We start from the raw sequence: 21969 nt of genomic DNA on the forward strand, positions 1-21969 counted from the left end.
TGTTCATGCCTGCCCCTTATTTATTTCAATGGCTGTACAATGCTTTGTGATTTGGATGACCCAACTGACCTGCTCAAACTCTGACGGACATTTATGCTATTTATAATTGCCCACTACTGCAAATAATTGACTTCTAATGATTCCTCTCATCTCTGGTAACTCTGATCATGTCTAAAAGGGGGAGATGAAGAGGTCTCCTAGAAACCAGCTCTTTCCAACTGAAAGGAAACTTGGGTGGCACTCTCTACCATCCTAAGATAATAGGGCTGCATCCGAGGAGACAATTGACGGCAAGTACAGAACGCTGTGTCCCTGGAAGTGTCCTCTCACCAGCCCCCATGCTTCCTCACTCTTTTTCTAATCTCCCCAAGGACAGTAAGAGCTCATGGTAACATCAGCAGGTTCTATTAATACCGCACAGAGGCCAAGCCAGTCTAGGCAGTGAAGGCAGCCAGGGAGGTAATACATCACTGACTACAGGGAAGCAAGCCGGGAACAAGAGCCACAGGGAGCCCAAGCAGAGACTGAGGATTCCAAGGAGTGGGGAGTCTTTGAGGAGGCTGATCCTAAGAAGCAGAGAGAGGACTGTGGGTACCATCACAAGTCTCTGTTTCTCCTTGCCCCTGCTGTGTGACCCACAGAAAACCCAGCGAGCATATTAAAACTGAGTCTTTAAAAGTTATGGTTAAATTACTTCAGTGTTCCATGTGGCAGTAATGTGTTTAGTATACATTAACTAGAGCATATAGTCTTGTGCCAAAAACTCATAGAAAGGTTGCCAGAGTCACTAGACCGTCTCTTAGGTGCACACATTCAGAAGTAAAGAAAAATGGCAGAAGGGCATGCTTAGAACTACTAACATGAGTAGCTTTGGGACTGGAACTGGTGTCATTGGTAGAGTGCTTAGCTAGCACATATGAGGCACTAGATTCAAATCTCAGTATGGGGGGGGGGGACAGAAAAAGAATGCCTTTAACGAGAACAGACAGAGCTTGAAGTGACAAAACAGGTCGCCTGTCTATGAGCTGCCAAAGCATTTGGCAGTTCTCTGCAGCAGAGGCTCACAGGTCACATGACCCTGCTGACTAATTTAAAGGAAAGGGTACAACACCTCAGATACTTTTCTTAGGAAATATGTCAACCTTCCAAGATCACTTATTTGTAGACGTCCAAACCTGAATCTTGGAGAAGACAGAATCTTATAAGCAAGTTACTGGGCCCCCATAAAGGCATCCCTGGAACCAGAAACTTTACTTCCTCCACAGTCACAGGGACAATGATGAGATGGGAGACCCATTCATTCCTAAGGAGACTGTGTGACATTGCTCCACAAGCTCACGATGCACACTGGATGCTTACAGCCAGGCGGAGGCAGGCACAGTGCAGAGGGAGGGACAAACACGGGAATCAGGTGTCTGCTGATGTGTTTCAGTCTGGGGAAAAATTATGAAATCTCTGAACAATAACAGGCCTGGGTCATAATAAAATCTAACTATGCACACTGGTCTGGTCTGTGTGCACACACTGTATGTGCATATGCATTATATAATTAGGAGGACCCAGAACCAAAAGAAAGCATGGAACCCCTTGCTTACAGAACCTCAAGAGGCAACAGGACCTCAGTGCACTAAATAAGGCACTCAGAGCCCTTCGAAACGTGATGTACTGTATGTCTGCCTAGGTAGATAGTTCATGATGCAGGCTCAGGGCAGGACTATTCCAGAAATAGACTCTCTTTGAGAACAGGGCAGTTGTAACTACACAGTTAAATCCTCTAGGAACTATTTGGTTGCTTCTGGGAGTAAATTTTGATGAAGAGAAAAGGAGATTCATTCATTAAAAAGGAATGGAGTTCTTTCTTTTACAAAATATGAGATGAGAAGAAAAGGCTTTTTTTTTTTAAAGTCGGCATGCAAAGTAGTACAGAGCCTTTAAAATCGGAGTCTGCCTATGAATAGCTTACTAGTAGCATTTTGTGGCTCTTCACAGACTACCCTAAAAGCTAAACATCATCTTTCACAGCAGGGGAAATGAACGATCAGCAAGGTTCAACAAAGTTCGGACTGGGTGTGGTTACAGTACTCCCTTGCCCTGCTCTGCCCAGCCCCTGTGTGTCATACTTTAGTCTTTTGAGTGTTCTTGAACTTGGGTGGAAGACAAAGCAACGCCATCTCCCCTATCTTGTCCTCAAACTGAAGTTTAGTGAAGGGAGACTGGGATTCGAAAAGATTTTCATTTTTCTTTCCTTTTTCTCTTTAGTGTGTGTGTGTGTGTGTGTGTGTGTGTGTGTGTGTGTGTGTGTATGTGTGTGTGTGTATGTAAGAGAGTGAGAGAGAGAGTTAGCTAGTTAGTTAGCTAGTTAGTTGGTTAGCTAGTCAGTGGTCAACATACCTCCCTCAACCACTCTCCACCTTACTTTTGACATAGTGTCTCTTGCTGAGCTTGAAGCTCATGACCTCAGCTAGGCTGGCTGCCCAGTGAACTCTGGGGATCCCCCTGCCCTGGCTTCCCCAGGTTTACCCACACAAATCAGCACACCCTGCCTTTCACAAGGCTCCAAGCTCAGTGCCCCACATTCGCTCACCAAGCACTGGTGCTAAGTCCTCACCCCAGCTCCTTTCGTTTCAGCTTTTTAATGGTGAGATGAAGGAGCTTTAGACACATCGGCTGCATTTAGACATCGGCTGCATTTAGTAAATAACAGGGCAATGAGACAAGTTTAAAATGTCTCGTGTAAACAGCAAGCAACATTTTAGCGTAAATGCACCTGCTGTGGCTGGGCGTTGTAGTTCTCCAAAGTTCCAGGAGTTTAATCTCCAGCGTGACTGACAGCATTGGAAGTGAAGAAAGTGCTGCTATAACAAGTGGGTTTGTGCCTTATGAAAAGAAGTGAGAGGGAGCCGCCTTGTCCCTCCTGTCATGAGCACTTCTGTGAACAATAGGACTTCAGTATGCTCTGTGTGTAGAGACTCCTTGATCTAGAGCTTTAGGCCCACGTAAATGACTGGGTATACTGGCACGCACATATTATCCCAGAACTCAGAGGTGGAGACAGCAAGATCCATGGAGCTCTCTGGCCAATCTAGCTGAAAGTGAGCCCTGGGGTTACTGAGAGAACCCAGTCCCCAAAACAGAATGCTGGGAACGTAACTGAAAAGACAAGCAACTGGCCTCCATGTGCACGTGCACACACACACCTATACCACACGCACACACACCTATACCACACACACACACACACACACACACACACAGGTGATGGAAGAAAGAAATTGGTACCCTTGTTCATTGTAGAGTGTAATGTAATGTGTTATAATCATAGTGGAAAATAGTGTCACAGTTCCTCAAAAAAGTACAAATATAATTAACACAGGATACAGCAGTTCTACTTCTGGATATATGGTCCAAAGAATTGAAAGCACGGTCTTAAAAGGACATTTGTATACCAAGTTGGAAGAGAACAATTCATAAAAGTTAAAATATGAAGTATCCCAAGTGTCCATAGCTGAGTAGAGCCATGCACACTGTGGGATATCATTCAGCCTGAGTGATAGAGAAAATTCTAACACCTATTAAAACATGGAGGAAACATCTGGAAATTATGACAAGAGAAATAAGGAGATCATAACAAGTCAAATATTACATGATTCCATTTATATGAAACAGAGTGGTCATTGACATAGAGACAGAAGGTGGCCTGGTAACTGTTAGCAGCTAGGGAAGAAAATGGAGCCACCACTCACTGGATGTGGAAGGCGAGAGAAAATACTTCTCAATGTTGGCAGTGATAGTTGCACAACAGCATTAATATACTTATTGTCACTCTAAAATGGGAACAATAATACATTTATGGTGTATATATATATATATATACACACATACATACATATATATGCATATATATAGTACATATATGCATATATATATATTTCACCACAGCTTTTAAACTGGTATCATGTAAAGTAGCACTTCATAACACATCTGCAAAACTAAAAGCTAAAAAGTAATTATTTACCCTGTCTTAATTGTAGAAAGGACAGAATAAACAAAGAAAATAGAATGCTAAAAAATTCAAGCCTTGAACATTGATTAATTGGAATTAGGCTACACATACCCTAAAAGGCACAATATAGAATTCAATGGAGCACTTTCTCTACAAAAACAGAGCTTCATTTAGTAGCCAACGAGTTAATAAAATATTTCTATAGTCTATTTTTTTAATTCAAATTTAAAATATATGTCACCTATCTTTCTATTTCTTGGCATGGAAGATTTTAGAACCAGGAAAGAGCAAACTACCCAACTCAGCCGATCTGTTTGTTTGCTTTATGTTGGTCAATTTGCCCAACAGTGTAAGCTGCCATGATAGGCAATGATTACAAACTGGCCCTCGATGTGCGGGGACTGTGATAAAGCCAAATGGCAGCTTCACATAGCATGAAGACATTTTCAGCAAGGGTTAAACAGTAATTTCAGCCTCTTGGTGCTCTCAGCTGTCTCAAGGAAGACCCTCCTAATTCAATCTGCTGCAAAATTTTATACTGGATTCTCAAGAAAAAGAAAATTTAAAAAGCAAAGAAAAAAATGTAGCCATGGGTGAAAACTGTATACAATTGAGGAGGGAGAGAGGGAAGAGAGCTGCCCCTTATGCTTGCAATCAAACCTAATCTAAAGGATGAATTTAAACAAGTATGTGCTCTGTGAACCTGTGTCAGATAGAAAGCCCAACAAACAGAACCAGGAAAACACACCGGTGGATTGAAGTTTCTCCCCTAAAGCAACTGAACAGACTCTAGAGAGCCGTTTCAATTTCACCATCCCAAGAAATCTACTGTTAGGTGTCTTAAGATGAACAAGACTGAGCTGCCCACGATGACACACTGACAAATCGGATGCTTTTATTCATAAAATAGTCTTCAACAAACTCATTTCAGAATGAGCGCTCACATTCCTAGTCATAAGACAATGGGTTTTCTGGCGATCATGTGACATGCGGCACAGTATGGCATCTTTTCAGTAATCACCCTGAGGCTGGGAACTGCATCTTGCTCTCTGAAGCATCATTCACATTTAAGAAACATAATAGAACAATCACCATTTTTACCTAAAATTTCTTAGGTTAATCTTTTGGTGAGGCCAGAGAAGTGAATTTCCCTGTCGTAGAGCCGTGAAGACAAATGTATTTCTCCACTACATCACCCAAAAGCAGCCAGATGTCCTCCAGACCCTTCCGACTGAGCCTGCCTTCTCCAGACAGCAGCTAATGACATTTGCGTTTAGAGTATCAGGGAAGGACTGTTGTCGGCGTGTGTCGACACTGAGCACCAAATTGCATTAAAGAAACGATGTAGGAAGTCTCCATACATTTTTTTTTTAAAGAAAACTATTTTCTTTTTCTTTTTCCTGGAAGGTGTTTATTTCATCCTTTCTTGTGCTTCCAAGGCTGTCTGATCACAACGCTGAGGAAATGAAGCCCTCCAAGGGCTGGTTTTCACTGTTCTTTGCTGTGGAGGATGAAAGCCAGCAGCTAAAATTCTAGCGGCCAATGACCATCTTTGGAGAAATAGGGAGCCAGATCTTTGCTTGGGTTTCTTGGTCACTACTACTCTCCCACTCCACTTTCTTCCCTGCTAGTCCATCTCCCTTATTCCTTTTGTCTCACATACTACAAATTTTGGGCTCATTCAGTCAAGGCATTTGCTATAGGCTTCCCAGAATGTATTTTAAATTAAAAAAAAAAAGATGGGATTTTTAATATTCTGTCAGGGAGTCCAAGATCAGCCAACAGTACTTTCAACACGAATTTTTATGGTTTAAAAAACCAAAGCGCCACTTTTTTTTCTAAGCCTTTCTCAAATCCCACTTAGATGCCAGGCCTCTGCCAAAAGCCTTAGGAAAGGATTGGCTTTAGAGAACCTGAGGAACTCAACCAAGAAAGCATTTGCTTGAAAAATTGGCCTGAGCACTAGGAAGCTTGCTAACATAAAATGAATGGACTCTGAAAGAACTGTCTTACTCCTGCTAAGGACAAAAAGTAAACTGAAAAGCGCCCCCCTCCCCGCCCGTTTTCTTAGTCAATCAGCTATGCAGGAAGGAAGGGAGTCTGACGGGAGAAAGGAACATCTGGGCATCCCTCAGAGACTTAAAAGATGTCTGGGCACCCGGGGGAATCCTGGTTGCTGAGACGACGCCTTCCCAGTGCTACCACTGCGGCACACTGCGGAGCTCTTTGCCTGCCTGCAGCCTCTGTATTGCCCGGCATCCCCTGCCACCCCTGCCGCAGTCTATCCTCCCACCCGAGTCCCTCCAGTCGCTGCCGTCTGCACAGGGCGCGCCACAGGGCATCCATCACTCCGGAGCCTTTGACGCACACACGCGCGCGCTCCCAGACAGGCTGGGTCTCCTAGCCCTCCCTCCACCGCGCCCTCCCCTTGCGGGGCTGTATTTGCATCACGCCCACACGTAGAGGGTGACGCGAGCGCCCCCCCCCCCCCGCTCCCATGGTCCAGGCGGTACTTCCAGAGCTGGTGACTCAGCTCCTCCCTCTCCGCCCCCGCGCGTGGCGGACTGAGGTTCCCGCACGCCCACAGAGATGCTCCTTGTATCTGAGGTGGGGTGCTGGCTTCCCCAGCCAAGTTCATCCCGGCATTCTAAAATCTTTCTTTCCTTCCTGGCCAGAGGCGTTCCAGTTCGCGGGAGAAAGTATTCTCGATTCTAGAGCCCAGTTGGAGAGGAAAAGTCCACCAAGAGAAGATGGTGACCTGTCGCCCATTTCCTCTTGTCCTTAAATTAGATACCTCGGTAGTAATTGTTGCTGCCATCATCATCATCATCATCATCATCATCATCATCATCATCATCATCATCATTGGGGACAGTCCCTCTCCTAAGAAATCCTCACTCTTAGATGCGCTTCGCTGCGCCCCTAGGCGCATAGTGGACGCTCGATAGGGTTTTGCTCAATAGAGGTGCAGTGTTGGAGAAGTGTTGATTCTTACAAAGGGCCACAGCAGGCTTTCCTGCTTTCAGCTTGTGTGTGTGTGTGTGTGTGTGTGTGTGTGTGTGTGTGTGTGTGTGTGTAAGAGTTTGAAAATTGACGGGTTTTCTGCTAGCCTCCCGCAGAGCCGACTGCGGCTCCCCGTGCTTTCCAACCACTTCTGCACATCTGCAGAGGGTTCCCCGCAGAAAAAGTTGAGCCAGAGGCTGCGGGGATGGCTCGCTGATAGTGGGCGCTCCCGGCTGCCTGTTTTGAATAGTCTCTCCAGCCCTCCCTGAAACTCCCCCACCCCTGCGCCCCCAAAGAAGTCGGGAGATGCCTGCAGCTGCCCACCCACCTGCCCTTGAATCCCGAACATAGCGCACCTTTAACCTGCCTCTGCCTAGTAAACCCGGGGCCACTCGACTGCCTCAGTGAGATTTCCTGCTTGCCATCCCAACACAGGTACCCAGCGGGCAGCCTGCCTCACCTGCAGCCGCTTTTCCCGGGCCAGAGCTGGCAAAGTTGCGCTAGTTGCGCTTCTGGAAGGCTGCAAAAAGTTCTCTGGTTACAACGCTGGGTCTCCCGGCACAGAAGAAAAACCTAGCACGGAACGAGCCCTTGCCACGGTTGCGGGGGACTCCTTACTCACCGTTTCAGGCGCCGGGGACCCCCTGCCCTGAGCCACCGCTCTGCACTGCAGCCGTCGCCTTGCGAGCACCCCTCCGCTTGCAGCCCGGGGCCGCCTCGGTCTGCCACTCTCTCCTGCAGCGCGCGCAGTGGTGACTCCTTTGAGCTAGTCGGCAGCGAGAGGAGGGGCGGGAAAGTGGCTCCCGGCGGCCACGCTGCGGTCCTCCTCCTTCGCCTCCTCCCTTCGGTGCTGCAGTGGCGGGCGGCGGCGTGGCTAGAGTACAAGCGATGCGCAGGGAGGGGGTTACGGCGCGCGGGGGAGGAGGGCGCTGTGCAAGGCTGGGCGAGCTCCCGGTATGATGCGGAGGTGTTGCTGCGGTTCGGGTCGGGGGTGGGGAGGGGTGCGGTGGGGGTTGGCTCCAAGTGGCAGGTACTTTTGGAGAAGTCAGAGCTCAGTTTGTAGCAGGAGGAGGAGGCGGGGTGGGGGGCGTCGATAAGGCACCCGTGCTGAATTAGTCACCGAGTGTGACTGTGCGCTGCTCGTTTGGCAGCCCCTTGGGTCGGGTCCATCAAAGCACAAGGAAATTGTTGATTGCTGGAGGCCAGTGCCTCGGGAAGGAGGGCTTTTGTTCTGTTTCTGAGCCTGGAACTGGTTAATTTTGACTAGGCTTTCCGTAAGTCAGGAGTAGCTGATCACCCCCGCCTACCCCCCAATCTCCATGCTAGCACACGAGACAAAACTTGGGGTGTAGCGGAAGGAACTCCACGTGCGGGATGTGTGTATGTGTCCCTAAACCAGGGAGGGCCAGGGAGCAGCCGGAACTCCGGGTGGGGGGATTTCTAGCATTTTTAATAGGAGAGAGAGAGAGAGAGAGAGAGAGAGAGAGAGAGAGAGAGAGAGAGAGAGAGGTGAGAATATTGCTCTTGTTCTCAGGAATGCCTTAGAGGGTGAGAAACGGCAACCTTAGCCTCACCTTAGCGCTGGGGCTGGACTATACCAACTGGAACTCATCCTGGAGAGACCACACCCAAGTATCTACTCCGTCTTGGCAGGGCAGAGCGTCATCCTGTTACCCATCCGCTCATCGGAAGGGACAAAGTGGGAAGCCAGACATCCTCATAAAGTAGACCCTACCAGCTCCGAGCTCTCGTGAAACTCGTGTACTTTGGAAGCTCCCCGACCCCCGGCAGGTGCCCGCCGCGCAATCATTACCCTTGTAATGGTAACCCCGAGGAGCGAGACAAAGCGAGGCGCTGGTGGGAGCTGCAGTGGGTAGATCTCTCACACAATCTCTCCCTGGATGAGTTCATGCGAGAGTAAATAGCCTGAAAGATTGAATAGGTGGCTAAATGCTTGGCTGTGCCGATACATAAGTAAACAATGCATGTAAATGTTTGTGTTGCTGGAGAAGAGCAGCCGGGCTCTTCAGAGATCCAGGCGGTCTGGAGGCTCTCGCTAAAGAAGCTGGTGGGGACCACGTGGACCGCCTGGGACAGATAACTCCAGCTTGCTATAATCCGTGTGTGCCACAATTCAAGATGAGATGAAGAGAGGAAAATGGAACCAGCCTCCAACCTCTGGCTGCCCCTCCTTGCTGCTCTGGCATTCCGAGACTCAGGATTCCCAGGCCCTGTTGAGCCTACAGTTTCTGGACCGATCTTTGAAAAATCCATCTGGATTGTGTGTTTTGCTTAAATGCTTTGCGGTTTGTACCACTTACTGTGGTGCTGTGAGATGAATGATTGGAATGGTTAAAAATTAACCCACTCATTTAGACATCCTTCCTGTGCATTCTTACTTAATAAACAATTATTTGGGGTAAAACATCTGTGTTGCTACCAATGTAAGATACCATGTAGGCACAGGTGTGCTCCAGCATCGGTGTGAAATTTTTAAAAACGTAAATCGTATCTGGATCTATGTGGCGTTGCAAAAGGTGCTGGTAATTCATTTACTGCCCTGATGGATACCTCTTTGAGGGCGTGCCAGTAATAGTTGCATAGTAATTTATTATTTCTCCAAATGATGGATGTATAGAGAACAATGAGATGAACCTTAAAAAACAAAACAAAACAAAACAAACAAACAAAAAACAGTTAACACACTTCCTGGTATGGGACTCTTCCTTCAACCAGTTCTTGTGGGGTCCATGGACTCTCACAGGGTGAGTGGACTTTCTAGCTCTGGATTTTCCCTTCTTGCTACATTTGAAGATAACAGCTCCTGTAGTTCCCCTAGACAGAGCTGAGCTATATATGGCATTTAAACATTGTGTCTTTGAAGTACAGGGGTTTCCTTTGGTGATGATGAGGGAGGGAGATAGCTTTCATTGGTCCCGCTGAGCACACTTACTAGCAAGTGTCAGCCATTTTTTCTCTTCTAAAAACATTGGTCTCATAGGAGCCTATGTAGGTAAAGATGCATAACTGCCCTGTAGTCACCACACCTCAGGGCTCTTGAAGTCACTACCTTTCTACCAAAAAAGAATTTCATTCAAAATTCACCTCAAAAACCAAGTCTTCCTGAGCAGCCAATAGGATCTGTCTTTGCATCCGCAAACTGGTTTCACTTTTTAGAGAAGACATACAGGTGCTATGGTTACACAAGAACCATAGTGCCTAACACAGAGTGGCCACAGAATAAGAATTATTCCTACTTCCCCCATAAATAGAGGAAAGTTTCCCAAAGCTTCTGTATGCTGCTTCCTGCAAGCTCAGAATAGCATCTGGCTTCCATGGCAGGGGTCTAGAGAGAGCCCCATACCTTTGTATCACAAGCCCCTACGTATCCAGCTCTTTTCTCTGTCACTGGGAGTCGATATCTAGCTACAGACACATACTCGTCCTGCTCTCAACACTCTTCCCAAAGATGCCCTACCACCATGCCTCTCATCAAAACTGTAATGGGGGTTCGTTTCCATGACCACAAACAGCCCAGAATCTCAACTGTGATTTACATTTACATCCTGACCCCCATACTCTGTCCCTTCCCCCATCCAGCTCTCTAGCTCTCCCTTCTAACGCATAAATGGCTAGCACAATCCTTCCTTCCATTCTCGTTCTAATGGAATCTTCCACTCTCCTCTTATTGAATTATACTGTTTCAGAAACTCAGTTTGTTAGAACCAAGACCATATATTGCAAATGACTGATGTGTCTCCAGATCTTGGTTCTGTCTCTGTCTCTCTCTCTCTCTGCTCTCTCTGTGTGTCTGTCTGTCTGTCTCTCTCTCCTCCCTTGCAATTTGCTTGGCTGGAGAGAGATCTGTTCTGTAGTTTTCTGCAGCCTGGTTGTATGCTCTTTGCATCACTTAAGTGTCCTGCTCAGGACTTCCTACAACCCACAACAGACATCTAAAGGTTTATTATATTTTTTTGACAAAACCAGTACATATAAATAGCATGTGCCATTTATATGTATCTAAGTGCAGGCTTATAAAAACAATTATTGGTAAGTATTGCTTTTGCCCCACTATTTCTTCAGGTTTTGATAAATGATGCTATTCCATTGACCATTTCTCAGATACCTATTCTCCTAACCTCTTGAGAGATGCTTGAGTACTGGGTGTAGTGGCTTACACTGTTGATCTCAGCTTGGGAGGTAGAGTCAGTCAGATCCTCTGGGAGTTAGATGTCAGCCTGGCCTACATGGCACGTTCAAGGCCAACTAGGGCAACATTGTGAGACCCTGCCTCAATTAAAATAAAATAAAATGACCAATATGACCAATATGGTAAACAATATCTCCAAGAGTTGGAAGAAGAAAATACAAAATCCAGGACTTGAACAACCAAACCTAATAGAGGAAGCGCTGGCCACCACTCACTATGAGCAACCTTAGTCAGCTTTCCGTCACTGTAACAAAATCTCAAATGTTATCAACTTATCGAGATAAAGTGTTTATTTGCCTCAGAGCTCTCCAGGTTTTGGTCTGTGATCCACTGCCCTTGCTCTGGGCCTGTATCATGGCAGCACACCACAGTGGAAGCACGCGGTGGGCCAGGACTCAAGGTGAACAAGGAAGGATCCAGTCCCCGCCCCCCCTGCCCCCCCAGTCCTCTTGGACACATTCCCAGCTGCCCAGTGACTTCTCACAAGCTACACCTTCTACAGGTGTCATTGTCTTCCATTATTTCTGCCTTATAGAACAATCTTTTAACATATTGATCTCAGCGGGAGAGGGTGTGCCTAGCCCGGCTGGGACCAGATGCCCCAGGGTGGAGTGATTCTCTTCCCTGAGGAGAAGGGAAAGGGACAATGATGGGAAGGCTTTGTAAGGGGATTGGGAAGAGAGGAGGGATTGGGATGTAAAGTGAATAAAAAAGTTATAAAAAAATTAAGATTGAAAAAAATTAAAAATTAAAAAAAAAAGAAACCAATGCCATGGGGGAGAAAACAAATGGTCCTTTGAGGGACTTGCAGGCTCCAAACAACGGGACTCCCCAAAGGCACTCACTATGAGTATAAGGGAAACCAGATGTCAACCCTCACTACCGTCCATTGCAATAGGACCTGCTGAATGTGTTGCTTTAGGTGGAAGTCAAAAAGATCGTGGACATGAAGGAGGGGTAAACAGACTTATTTAAGAAAATTTTGGTGAATGCTAGTTGTAAATGTTTGTATCCCCAAATTCTGTTATTTTGCATAACTGTTTTTAAGCAAATGCAAAACTATGACATGTGCAAAACTGGTAGGCACATACTTTGCATTTCCTGATAATAATGGACAAATCCTTTCTGGGGGATCCCTCTTACAGCCTAGAAACGAACAAAACAAAAAGTCCCACAGATATTTTAAATAAAAGGTGACAATAAATACACAATAGATAATGTGCTCTAGGGACATCACCATGAAGGAGAGCCAGCTACACAACAGAAGAATCTGCGATCTCAAAGACAATGGAGATGCTGGCCAAAAAAATTTTTCTTTACTTGAAGAAAACTAAAAATAATAATAAAATAATAATAATAATAATAATTTTTAAAAAGGTTGAAAGCACTTATAACCTCAGTGGGAGAGGATGTGCCTACACCTGCTGGTCCTAGATGCCCCACAGTGGGGTGGTACCCAAGTAGGGCTGGGTAGGAAACTGGAAGAAATGGTCAATCATATTTGAAGAGGCACCCAACCTCTGTCAGCCTGTTCCCAACACCCACCCTGTTTCCATATATATAAACACACCCCACACTTTCCTAATTTTACTGAGGGATTCTCCCACTTTTAAAAACTCTCAAATATTTGACAATATAGTTTTATGTAGAATGCTAAAATCATTTCTCTTCCTATTTCAAGAAGACCTTGAAACATCATAGATATATGAATGTTCAGAAACACAGCACAACAAAGCATGGCTTCCAAATAGATGCAGAGCTGTTTGTGTTAGAGTTTAGTGGTTCCGTGGTGGAAATCAAGAGGGGAAAGAATGTGTGTGTTGATTTATATAACTGATTTTAAAAAAATGAGAGACTAAAAAAAAATTTAAGGGGTGTGTCAAAAGAGGCAGTGTCTTGACTTGGAAAGACAATTAATTTGGAACTTCTGTGCCTTGCTCTCTTTCTACCAAGCCAGGTCCTTGAAATTTTGTAACAAAACAAAACAACACTAAAATGCTGCAAAATCGAAGCATGCTGTGACTTTCCAGGGCAGATGTGAATATCTATCTGCCCCAGAGAGAACACCAACGGTAGACCAAAGAAATGGTGTCACTGAAGTCTGGTTTAGTGAGCTGGTGAGTTTCCTGGGTTTGCTTACAGGAGCAAGGATGGTTCAAAGCGTCTGTGTCATGAAAAGCCCGCTTCAACACATGGGTCATGAAAGCTGGGTCCCTAGAGTTCCCTGCATAGTGTGCAGGCGGCTTGACAGCTGAAAACTCCCCTGGCTCCAGCGGTCGTTATGGCTTGTGTAATTTCAGGGTGGGGTGCTGTGAGCCTTAGAACCATATGAACTTCCTGCATCTCTTAAAACTCAGTAACTTCCTGACCCTTACGACCCCCTCACCTTTCCCTAAGGGAGATTGTTTCAATTAGGAGGAATTGGGATGCAGTGTGTATGCTTTCTCTTTAAGCTTCTACATAGACTTTCTGCCTAAATGGATCATTTCTTTCCAAGCTTGCCTGATTCAAGCACAGATGTGCAGCATGTAGGACCAGGGGAGAAATACCCGGTAATGGTACCCTCATAGCACTAGTAGGCAAGTCTTTCTTTGTTCTTTCTTGATTTCCTCCCATGTCACACTAGACTCTACTGCCATCTTCTTCCTATTAAGTAATTCTGGAAAACGCTAGCCCAGACTGGGACTCCCACAGCAAACTAAGATCTGCTCTGGCTATGTGCTTTAGGGAATAGGCTAATTATATATGTATTTTTTCCGTCTATGTTTTTCTTTTTTAGACACTAGGACTTACCTATGTAGCCCAGGCTAGCTTGATAGTTCCTACCTAGTCCAAGTTGGCCTAGAACGTTCAGTCCCCAGGGTCCCACATTCTGGGGCTGCGGGTGTGTGTCTCCATGCTACTGTTACTATTCCTTGCTTGGTCCAATCAGTTCTGTAAGCCTTTCTTGTTCCCAGTGGCTGGTTTGGGCATGGGTTGGTTACATGATTCTGGCCAATGGCATGTGAATGGAGGACTTCTAAAGAGCTTTGAAAGAAGGTTTCTTCAGCTCTGAAAACTTAACTGGAGAAACGAATGCCTGTTTCACCTTTTAGACACTGGGCTCTGTAAATGACAGTAAGGTGTCTACATTTCTAGACACAGAGGCATTGACACTGAGGAACATGATGTGCAGACAGACCCTTTGCAAGTACCCAGTAATCACAGAAGAGAATCAATTCAATGACAAAACACACACAAGAGGCAAGAACCAAGCACAATGAAAGAACTAACAAAAGAAAGAACGAAAGAAAGCAATAAATGAAGGAAAGAGGGAGGGAGGGAAGGAGAAAGGGAGGGAGGAAGGAAGGAAGGGAGGGAGGGAGGGAGGAAGGAAGGAAGGAAGGAAGGAAGGAAGGAAGGAAGGAAGGAAGGAAGGAAGGAAGGAAAGAAGGAAGGAAAAGAGAGTCGGAGCCTGGTCTATCACAGCCAGTGCAGCCTTGCTTCCTTCCATTCCGGGGTCACAAATTGCTTTCTTTTCAAAGAACCCACCTTAAGGTAGAGTATTTGTTCCTAACTGAAAGCACTTTTATGCTTATACCTCCCCGTATACTTCTCCAAGTAAAAGTGCCTGCTATGTAGTACAGACTGCGCATATCTTCTACTTTGAGTTGAACAGTGTAAAGCTCATTTGTGTTGGGAAAGCAAGAAGGATGTGTCTGTCTGGCCTATCCCAAGCATCTAGCATAGTTCTGGAATCATAGAAAGCAATTGGAAATAACTGCTTAAAGCCAGCATGGCTTCAGGATCTCAGCAAGCAAAACAGAAACTTTAGAAGTCCAGATGGAAGGCTGGAAATGAGAAAAAAGGGCTCAGTGAACACTCAAGTTCTGGGAGGATCTTCCTGCTCAAATGGACAAGAAAAAGAGCCTCCCCAGACAGATTCAGGGAAGGCTAAGAGTCCTCTAGCTAAATGTACAGTAGCTCAGAGGAGAAGGCAGCATGCCACTTAGCATTCTTGCTGGGTTGGAAATGAGGTGGAAAAAAAATGCCCACAAGAGATTTTCTTGGTAAAAAGAGAAAGAATCTGATGTGGAGCAAACTTTCTCATGAAGAAGGGGAAGGTGAATTCTGGAGCATTCAAAGCTGTTCGAGACACACCCTGGGTGTGTTTGTGGGAACCTAGTTATTTCCCTCAATATATTTGTTCTCATTTATTTGCATGTCTAGAATACAGTCAAATTTGTCATTGCAAACACGTTCAGTGCATACACACTCCTAAGCTGATGGGAAAGACGGGGGAAGCAGCCCGGGATATCTGACAGGTCAGACAAAGCATTGCAGAGGCTCACATTGGTTAGAGACAACGAGAAACACAAGTGTGTGTCGGCAACTTGCCTGCTCCAAACTTCTTAGTGACTGAACAGCAACCGGCTCCAAGGAAAGGGCAGACTCTCTCAAGTCAAACAGCCATTGTCACAGACTAAGTGCTAACCGAATAGCTCATGACAGCTTGATCTATCTCTGACCTAAGCCACCTAGGGATGCATAAAAAGCCCATTAACCTTCAAGCAACAAGAATGAGGATTTTGAAGTTCTCCTGCGTGGAAAAACAGTTTTGAGGAATAATCTCAGAGAGCTGTCAGTAAGAGAGGACCCAACTGCCTACAGCAATCACTGTGACAAATTTATCACCTAGTGACTTTCTTCCCTGTCCCTACAGCCTCTCCTGCTGACTGTAGTGAACTATGTGCACCCGACCCCTACACTGACTCCAACCATAAGCCAAGAAAAGCCATCTGTATTTTGGCTCCAGGTTTCCTCTCCAGTTCTTCACCCCAGCATTTCTATTCTTGATTTTCTGCTTTAGATATCCTGGACACATTTCCATAATCCAAAGATACACTGTTTCTCTGCCTTCCTTATCTACACTCCTATGATGCACAGCTTCTGGAAAACCAAATGCTACTTTCTCCAGTGAATCTGACAACCTTTCTAGGCTAAAGCCTCCTTGCCAGCGCCACACTCTGAAAGCTCAGAGGTCCAACTGCATATACAGAGCTCACCACTTACCAGCTTGGCTATGAATAATTCTGCTTCATTTCCTGTAATACAGCAGCACTGTGGTGGCAAGGACATCTGATCATGAACGATGTTAAAGCCCACATACACCAGCCAGCACACGTACTATGCCTTCGACTGCCTTCTTAAATGTCTTTGGGGGGTAAGTAATCTTCCATGTTCCTTTGTAAATGTTTCTTCCTAAAATAAGGATTTTCCCTTGGGTCTTCCCATGTGTGGGGTTATAGCTTGAACTTCTGAAAAACTTCTTTAGAAGGCAAATTGTACACCACTCTGAGAAATTTCCTGCATTCTTAAGTTTTGCCTTGATTTCAATTTTAAAGAACACAGGTGTCCCCTTTATAACAGCAACAAAAAGTTCTCTCTTGCTTTGCTTCTCATTCTTTATTCAGTGACGTTTACTGCTGCTTAGTGCACAGCATAGGCATATTACAGTTGATCTATAAAGCCCACATCTGAATCTGTCCACTGGGTCTCTAACGTTTTCTCCAGCTACACGTCCCTGTAAGCATTCTACCCCAGGTCTGCAAAAGCCCCGAGTCCTAGTAAATCATTTTCCTGCTCAAAGGAGAATTATTGTTTCCATGTTCAGAATCTGTCTTGCATAATCTTTCTGCTCCAAATTAGTGTTCTAGCACCCAGCCTTTCTATTTTAATAATAGACACGCTGATTTCCCTACATGATCTAGCTATTAAAATGTACATAGTATACTCTTGAGAAGTGAGGTTCACTTCTATTTTTAGGGTGATCCGTAGGTATTGGGGCTGACCAAGTTTCAGGTCACAAATGGCTTTTATTTTAAGCAGCAGCCAGACCGTGCATGTTAATGATGGAAACATTGGTATTAATAGTTGGTCTAATTTGTTTCTCTTCCTCTGCATTTAGACTAAAGCTGTTCCCTGCTGACCAAAAAAAAAAAAAAGTATTTTAAAACACCTCCCACCCCATACTCACCACTATAATGTCAGTCTTAAGAAGAGGGTTCTGAGAAAGAGGAACACTCCTCCATTGCTGGTGGGATTGCAAGCTGGTACAACCACTCTGGAAATCAGTTTGGCAGTTCCTCAGAAAATTAGACATAGTACTACCTGAGAACCCAGCTATACCACTCCTGGGCATATACCTAAAAGATGCTCCAACATGTATAAAGGACACATGCTCCACTCTGTTCATAGCAGCCTTATTTATCGTAGCCAGAAGCTGGAAAGAACCCAGATGTCCCTCAACAGAGGAATGGATACAGAAAATGTGGTACATTTACACAATGGAGTACTACTCAACTATTAAAAACAATGAATTCAGGAAGTTCTTAGGCAAATGAATGGGACTAGAAAATATCATCCTGAGTGAGGTAACCCAATCACAAAAGAACACATATGGTATGCACTCACTGATAAGTGGATATTAGCCTAGAAGTTCAGAATACCCAAGATATAATTCACAGACCATATGAAGCTCAAGAAGAAGGAAGACCACAGTGTGGATCCTTTGATCCTTCTCAGAAGGGGAAACAAAATACCCATGGAAGGTGTTACAGAGACAAACTGTGGAGCAGAGACTGAAGGAATGACAATCCAGAGATCTCCACCTGTGGACCCATCCCATAAACAACCACCAAACCCAGACACTATTGTGGATGCCAACAAGTGCTTTCTGACAGGAGCCTGATATAGCTGTCTCCTGAGAGGCTCTGTCAGTGCCTGACTAATACAGAAGTGGATGCTCACAGCCATCCATTAGATGGAGCACAAGGTCCCCAATGAAGGAGCTAGAGAAAGGACCCAAGGAGCTGAGGGGGTTTGCAGCCCCATAGGAGGAACAACAATATGAACCAATCAGTACCCCCAGAGCTCCCAGGGACTAAACCACCAACCAAAGAATACACATGGAAGGACTCAAGGCTCTAGCCGCATATGTAGCCGAGGATGGTCTTGTGGGACATCAATGAGAGGAGAGGCCCTTGGCCTTGTGAAGGCTCTATGCCCCGGTGTAGGGGAATGCCAGGACAGGGAAGCAGGAGTGGGTGGGTTAGTGAGCAGGGAGAGGAGGGATGGTATGGGGGGGGGGTTTCAGAGGGGAAATGAGGAAAGTGGATAAAGTTGAAATCTTTGAAATGTAAATAAAGAAAATATCTAATAATAAAAATACAATCAGCCACATTTTTTTGTTTTTTAAAGACGAGTTCTAGTTCTCTATTTGCTGGTTCCTGAATAGCAGCCCATCCTGTATGTAAGTTAAATCTCCCATGATGCACTTGGGCTCATTTATGCATAAATTGGCAGTCCAGAACTGAAGGTACACTTATGTGTCTCTTTCCCACATTCTTCCCATGATTCCTTGCAAACCTTAAGAAAGTATCTCTCCACCTTTATAAACAATAGTAAGTCAAACCAAGCTTACACTGGGCCATTATCAATTCCAAGTGTGCATAGGAAGGCTCTCTCTGCTACGTTACAGTTTAACCAAAGGCCATGTTTGGGTCATGGGGCATGTGCTGGCTTTCTCAGAAGTGCTTGGAGGGAAGCCCCTCTCCTTCTTACCTCAGTTTTCTCACTTATCCTGTGGGAAGCAGGGTCGCATCACCAACAAGAGCCTTAGTCATACAGGCAGCTCCACCTTGTTCCCATCTCTCTACCTCAAATGGCATCTTAACTAGGTGTAGTCATGGCATCTAAAATATCTAGCTTTCTTTGAACTTTTTTGAGGACCTCTTGGAGGAAGAGAAGTTGGTTCAATGTTTTTTATCTCAAAAACACATTTCCTAAGACAGGTATTGAAATCACATCTCTCAAGGTTGGACTGGAGGCAATGAAGAAGTGGCCCGGAGAGTAGAGGATCCTCCAGACCATTGGCTCCCAGAATGCTTAGTGATGGTTTCTCCATATGACACCCAGACAGGGAGAGACCAGGAGACCATCGAGAGTACAGGATTCATGAAGTCTCACAGGATGGCTATCATTTGGCAGGCCAAATGTCACCTTGGTAAAACACAGTGCCCAATGTCACGGTCTAATTACCACTCTTTCCAGAAAAAAAAAAGCTGAAAAGACCCCAGGACAGAGAGCTCAGGGGGAGTGTACAGGAGTCTTAGAGATGTTTTGCTGAGACCCAACAGTATGGCAGGAGACACAAGTGCACACTCTTATTTAGAAAGGATATCTGAATTCAACTTAGAGAAAGAGAAGAACATCCATCCATCAAAAGTTTCTTTCTGCAGCCTCACAGGAGGCCTTGCTTTAGGCACAGCAGACAAATGCGTGGTAAAATACGGTCTGGACAAGAAGTCCATTGGTTTCATCACTGTCTCTGTGATAGGATGTGAGGGCACTTACACCCCTGCTTGCCAGAAAACACTTCCATATCAATGGGGCAGCTGCTGAGAATCTCTAGATGAATGGAAGATGATTCTCAGAACTCTGTTCCAATCTTGGGTTGGTGGGTAGCAAAGATCTGATTAGAGGGTAGGCTGAGAGATTTCACCAGGAATACTGGGCACCATGCCTGGTTGTAGACCAGGGTCATGGAGGTATAAACCCAGAGACGAGGCCAACATCCAGGAAAGGATGAGAACAATAGAGCATGAATACCAGGCTCACATAGGCCAGAGAAAATTGGGGACTGGAGGAAAACAAAATTACAGGAGACCCAAAGAGCCACAAGGAGCAGAATGACACCTGGGAATGTTGGAAGCTTGTCAAGAAAGTGAACATTGGCCCAGAGAAAGATGGTCAAGGCAAGGGCCATTTTCTAACACACTCTCCAGGACAGGAAATATTCTGGGTCAGAAATTTTGACTGTGGGGTTGTAACCCTGTTCCTCCACTTGAGACCCTGTCTATCTACTGGAGGTGGACTCTTCAAGTTCATTCTCCCTGTGTTGGGCATTTTGGTTAAGGTCACCTCCAATGAGTCCTGAGAATTTTTCGCCTGCCACAGGCTGGACTCAGCCAGTCCCTCAATCTGGGGGAGAAATCAGGGTCCCGGAACTCAGTAGGCAAGGAGTCATCGAGTTACAAACAGACACAAACACAAGAGAGTATTAGACCTGAATGTAATTTCTCAAAGCAAGCATCAGACGTATATTACAGAAGAAAACAAGGAATTTAGGTGATGCATCAGCCAAGGTACATTGAGGTTATCTGATGCATAATGACTCTTTACACAAAACAGAAAAATGCATATATAATAACTAGCAGGAACCAGGCAGTGTTTACAACTGTGACAAAGTCAACCCTATCTAAGGTCAGCTTATTCTTAGAAGCCAGGTGAGAGGGCTATATGCCCAGGTGCAATTCTAGTCTACTGTATAACCCACCACCAGAAGTCCCTTAGTAAGTACCTAATTATGCTACTCCTCTGGGCCTAGTGAAAAACATGCACCAGGGGGTTCTGTTCTACTAACCTTTTCATGAATAATACAACACTCTAGTTCCTCCTTAAACCACAAACCACCTTCTTTCTACTATTATGTAATATAGTCTGCCATACATGACTGTAATGAGAATTCTAAGTTTACTTTGTTGAACTAGTGTAGCTGCCCACAGCTACACGAACCAGGTTCCTGAAAGGGAGGCTGGGGCTGCATGGGAGAAAATGGTGAGAAAAATAACAAGACCAAGAGGAAGATACTGATCAAGGCCCAAAGTTTACTTAAGAGTCTGAGTTTATAAAGGGGGAGGGGGGATCTCATCCCCCACCACACCAGGATCTCCTTTAGTCAGGTATCTGGAAAACAGGTTCAGCCTCTCAGCAGGTAGTAGCGTCTTGGAGGAAATCACAGAGGTGGAAGAACAGCAATAGACCTTGGAAGACTCCACCCTAGGTGGTCTAGCTCAGTGGTAGAACATGTCTAAGCCAGCCTGCTCAAAGCTGGGGGAGGCTACAATTCCTCCTTAATTATAATGAAAATTAGCTGGACTGGGGCGTAAAATTTACTTATGCTCCATGGTCCTGCCTGGGAATTATGTTGGTTGGTGGTCGTGCCTGACTTAGGACTGCCGTATCATTGAACTTATTCTTATCCATCCTGGAGAACACGCACAACTTGTTTGTGTTTATTTGCACAACCATGGCTCTATGGTGTTATTATGAACAAACAACGGCCTCTTGGCACATGCCTCTGTCTTAGATTGAAATCAGTCATAGACGCAGTGGCCTGTCCTTGGCTGCCAGCCCTCATTGCACACCTTTTCCCCAATCAGACCAAAATCACAATATGCACTCAATGCATCTCTTCATATCGATGAATTTCTGCCACCAGCGCTTGGTGAAGGTGAGTCTGCACGCTTGCTGAAGGCAAGCCTGCATGGAAGTAACTGACCTGCTTGAAATACAAAGCTGAGAGTTGGAAAGCAACAGGATAAAGGCTCTCTGTGGAGGGAAGTCCAGGTACTCTATTAAGTTGCAACTTAGCAACATTCAAGCCCAAGCTCTGGCACCCCAGTGTGGGGGAGGTGACTTTGAGCATCAACAGAAAAGCTGTTACTTCTCATGTAAATAGGCTATGCTCCAAGTTAACTCTTCTGGCTAATAAAGATTTTTAACTATCTTCATAATAGGAATCTCTAATATTGGATTTATTACTAGACCAGTCCATGATTGAGTCAGAATAACTGGACACGTTAAAGAAAGAGAAGAGTCATTGTAACTCCTCCTTTTGAATAATTTTTCTTTTCTTTTTTCTTTTCTTCTT

The 21969-nt window shown here is 45.2% G+C and overlaps 1 protein-coding gene and 1 long non-coding RNA gene across 2 annotated transcripts in view; one reads left to right on the forward strand and one right to left on the reverse strand.

Moving 5' to 3' along the window:
• Nucleotides 1–7758, reverse strand: part of Sv2c (synaptic vesicle glycoprotein 2c) — a 173135-nt gene extending 165377 nt beyond the window's left edge. The window contains exon 1 of the mRNA NM_029210.1: nt 7629–7758. The gene's annotated coding sequence lies outside the window, so the exon portion shown is untranslated. The remainder of the gene's footprint in view (nt 1–7628) is intronic.
• Nucleotides 7759–7905: 147 nt separating this feature from the next.
• Nucleotides 7906–9431, forward strand: Gm29543 (predicted gene 29543). Its single transcript, NR_167969.1, has 2 exons — nt 7906–7960; nt 8541–9431. It is a non-coding gene; the product is annotated as a predicted gene 29543 (long non-coding RNA).
• Nucleotides 9432–21969: the final 12538 nt, after the last annotated feature.

Source organism: Mus musculus, chromosome 13 (assembly GCF_000001635.26).
Source record: "Mus musculus strain C57BL/6J chromosome 13, GRCm38.p6 C57BL/6J".
NCBI classification, from domain to species: domain Eukaryota; kingdom Metazoa; phylum Chordata; class Mammalia; order Rodentia; family Muridae; genus Mus; species Mus musculus.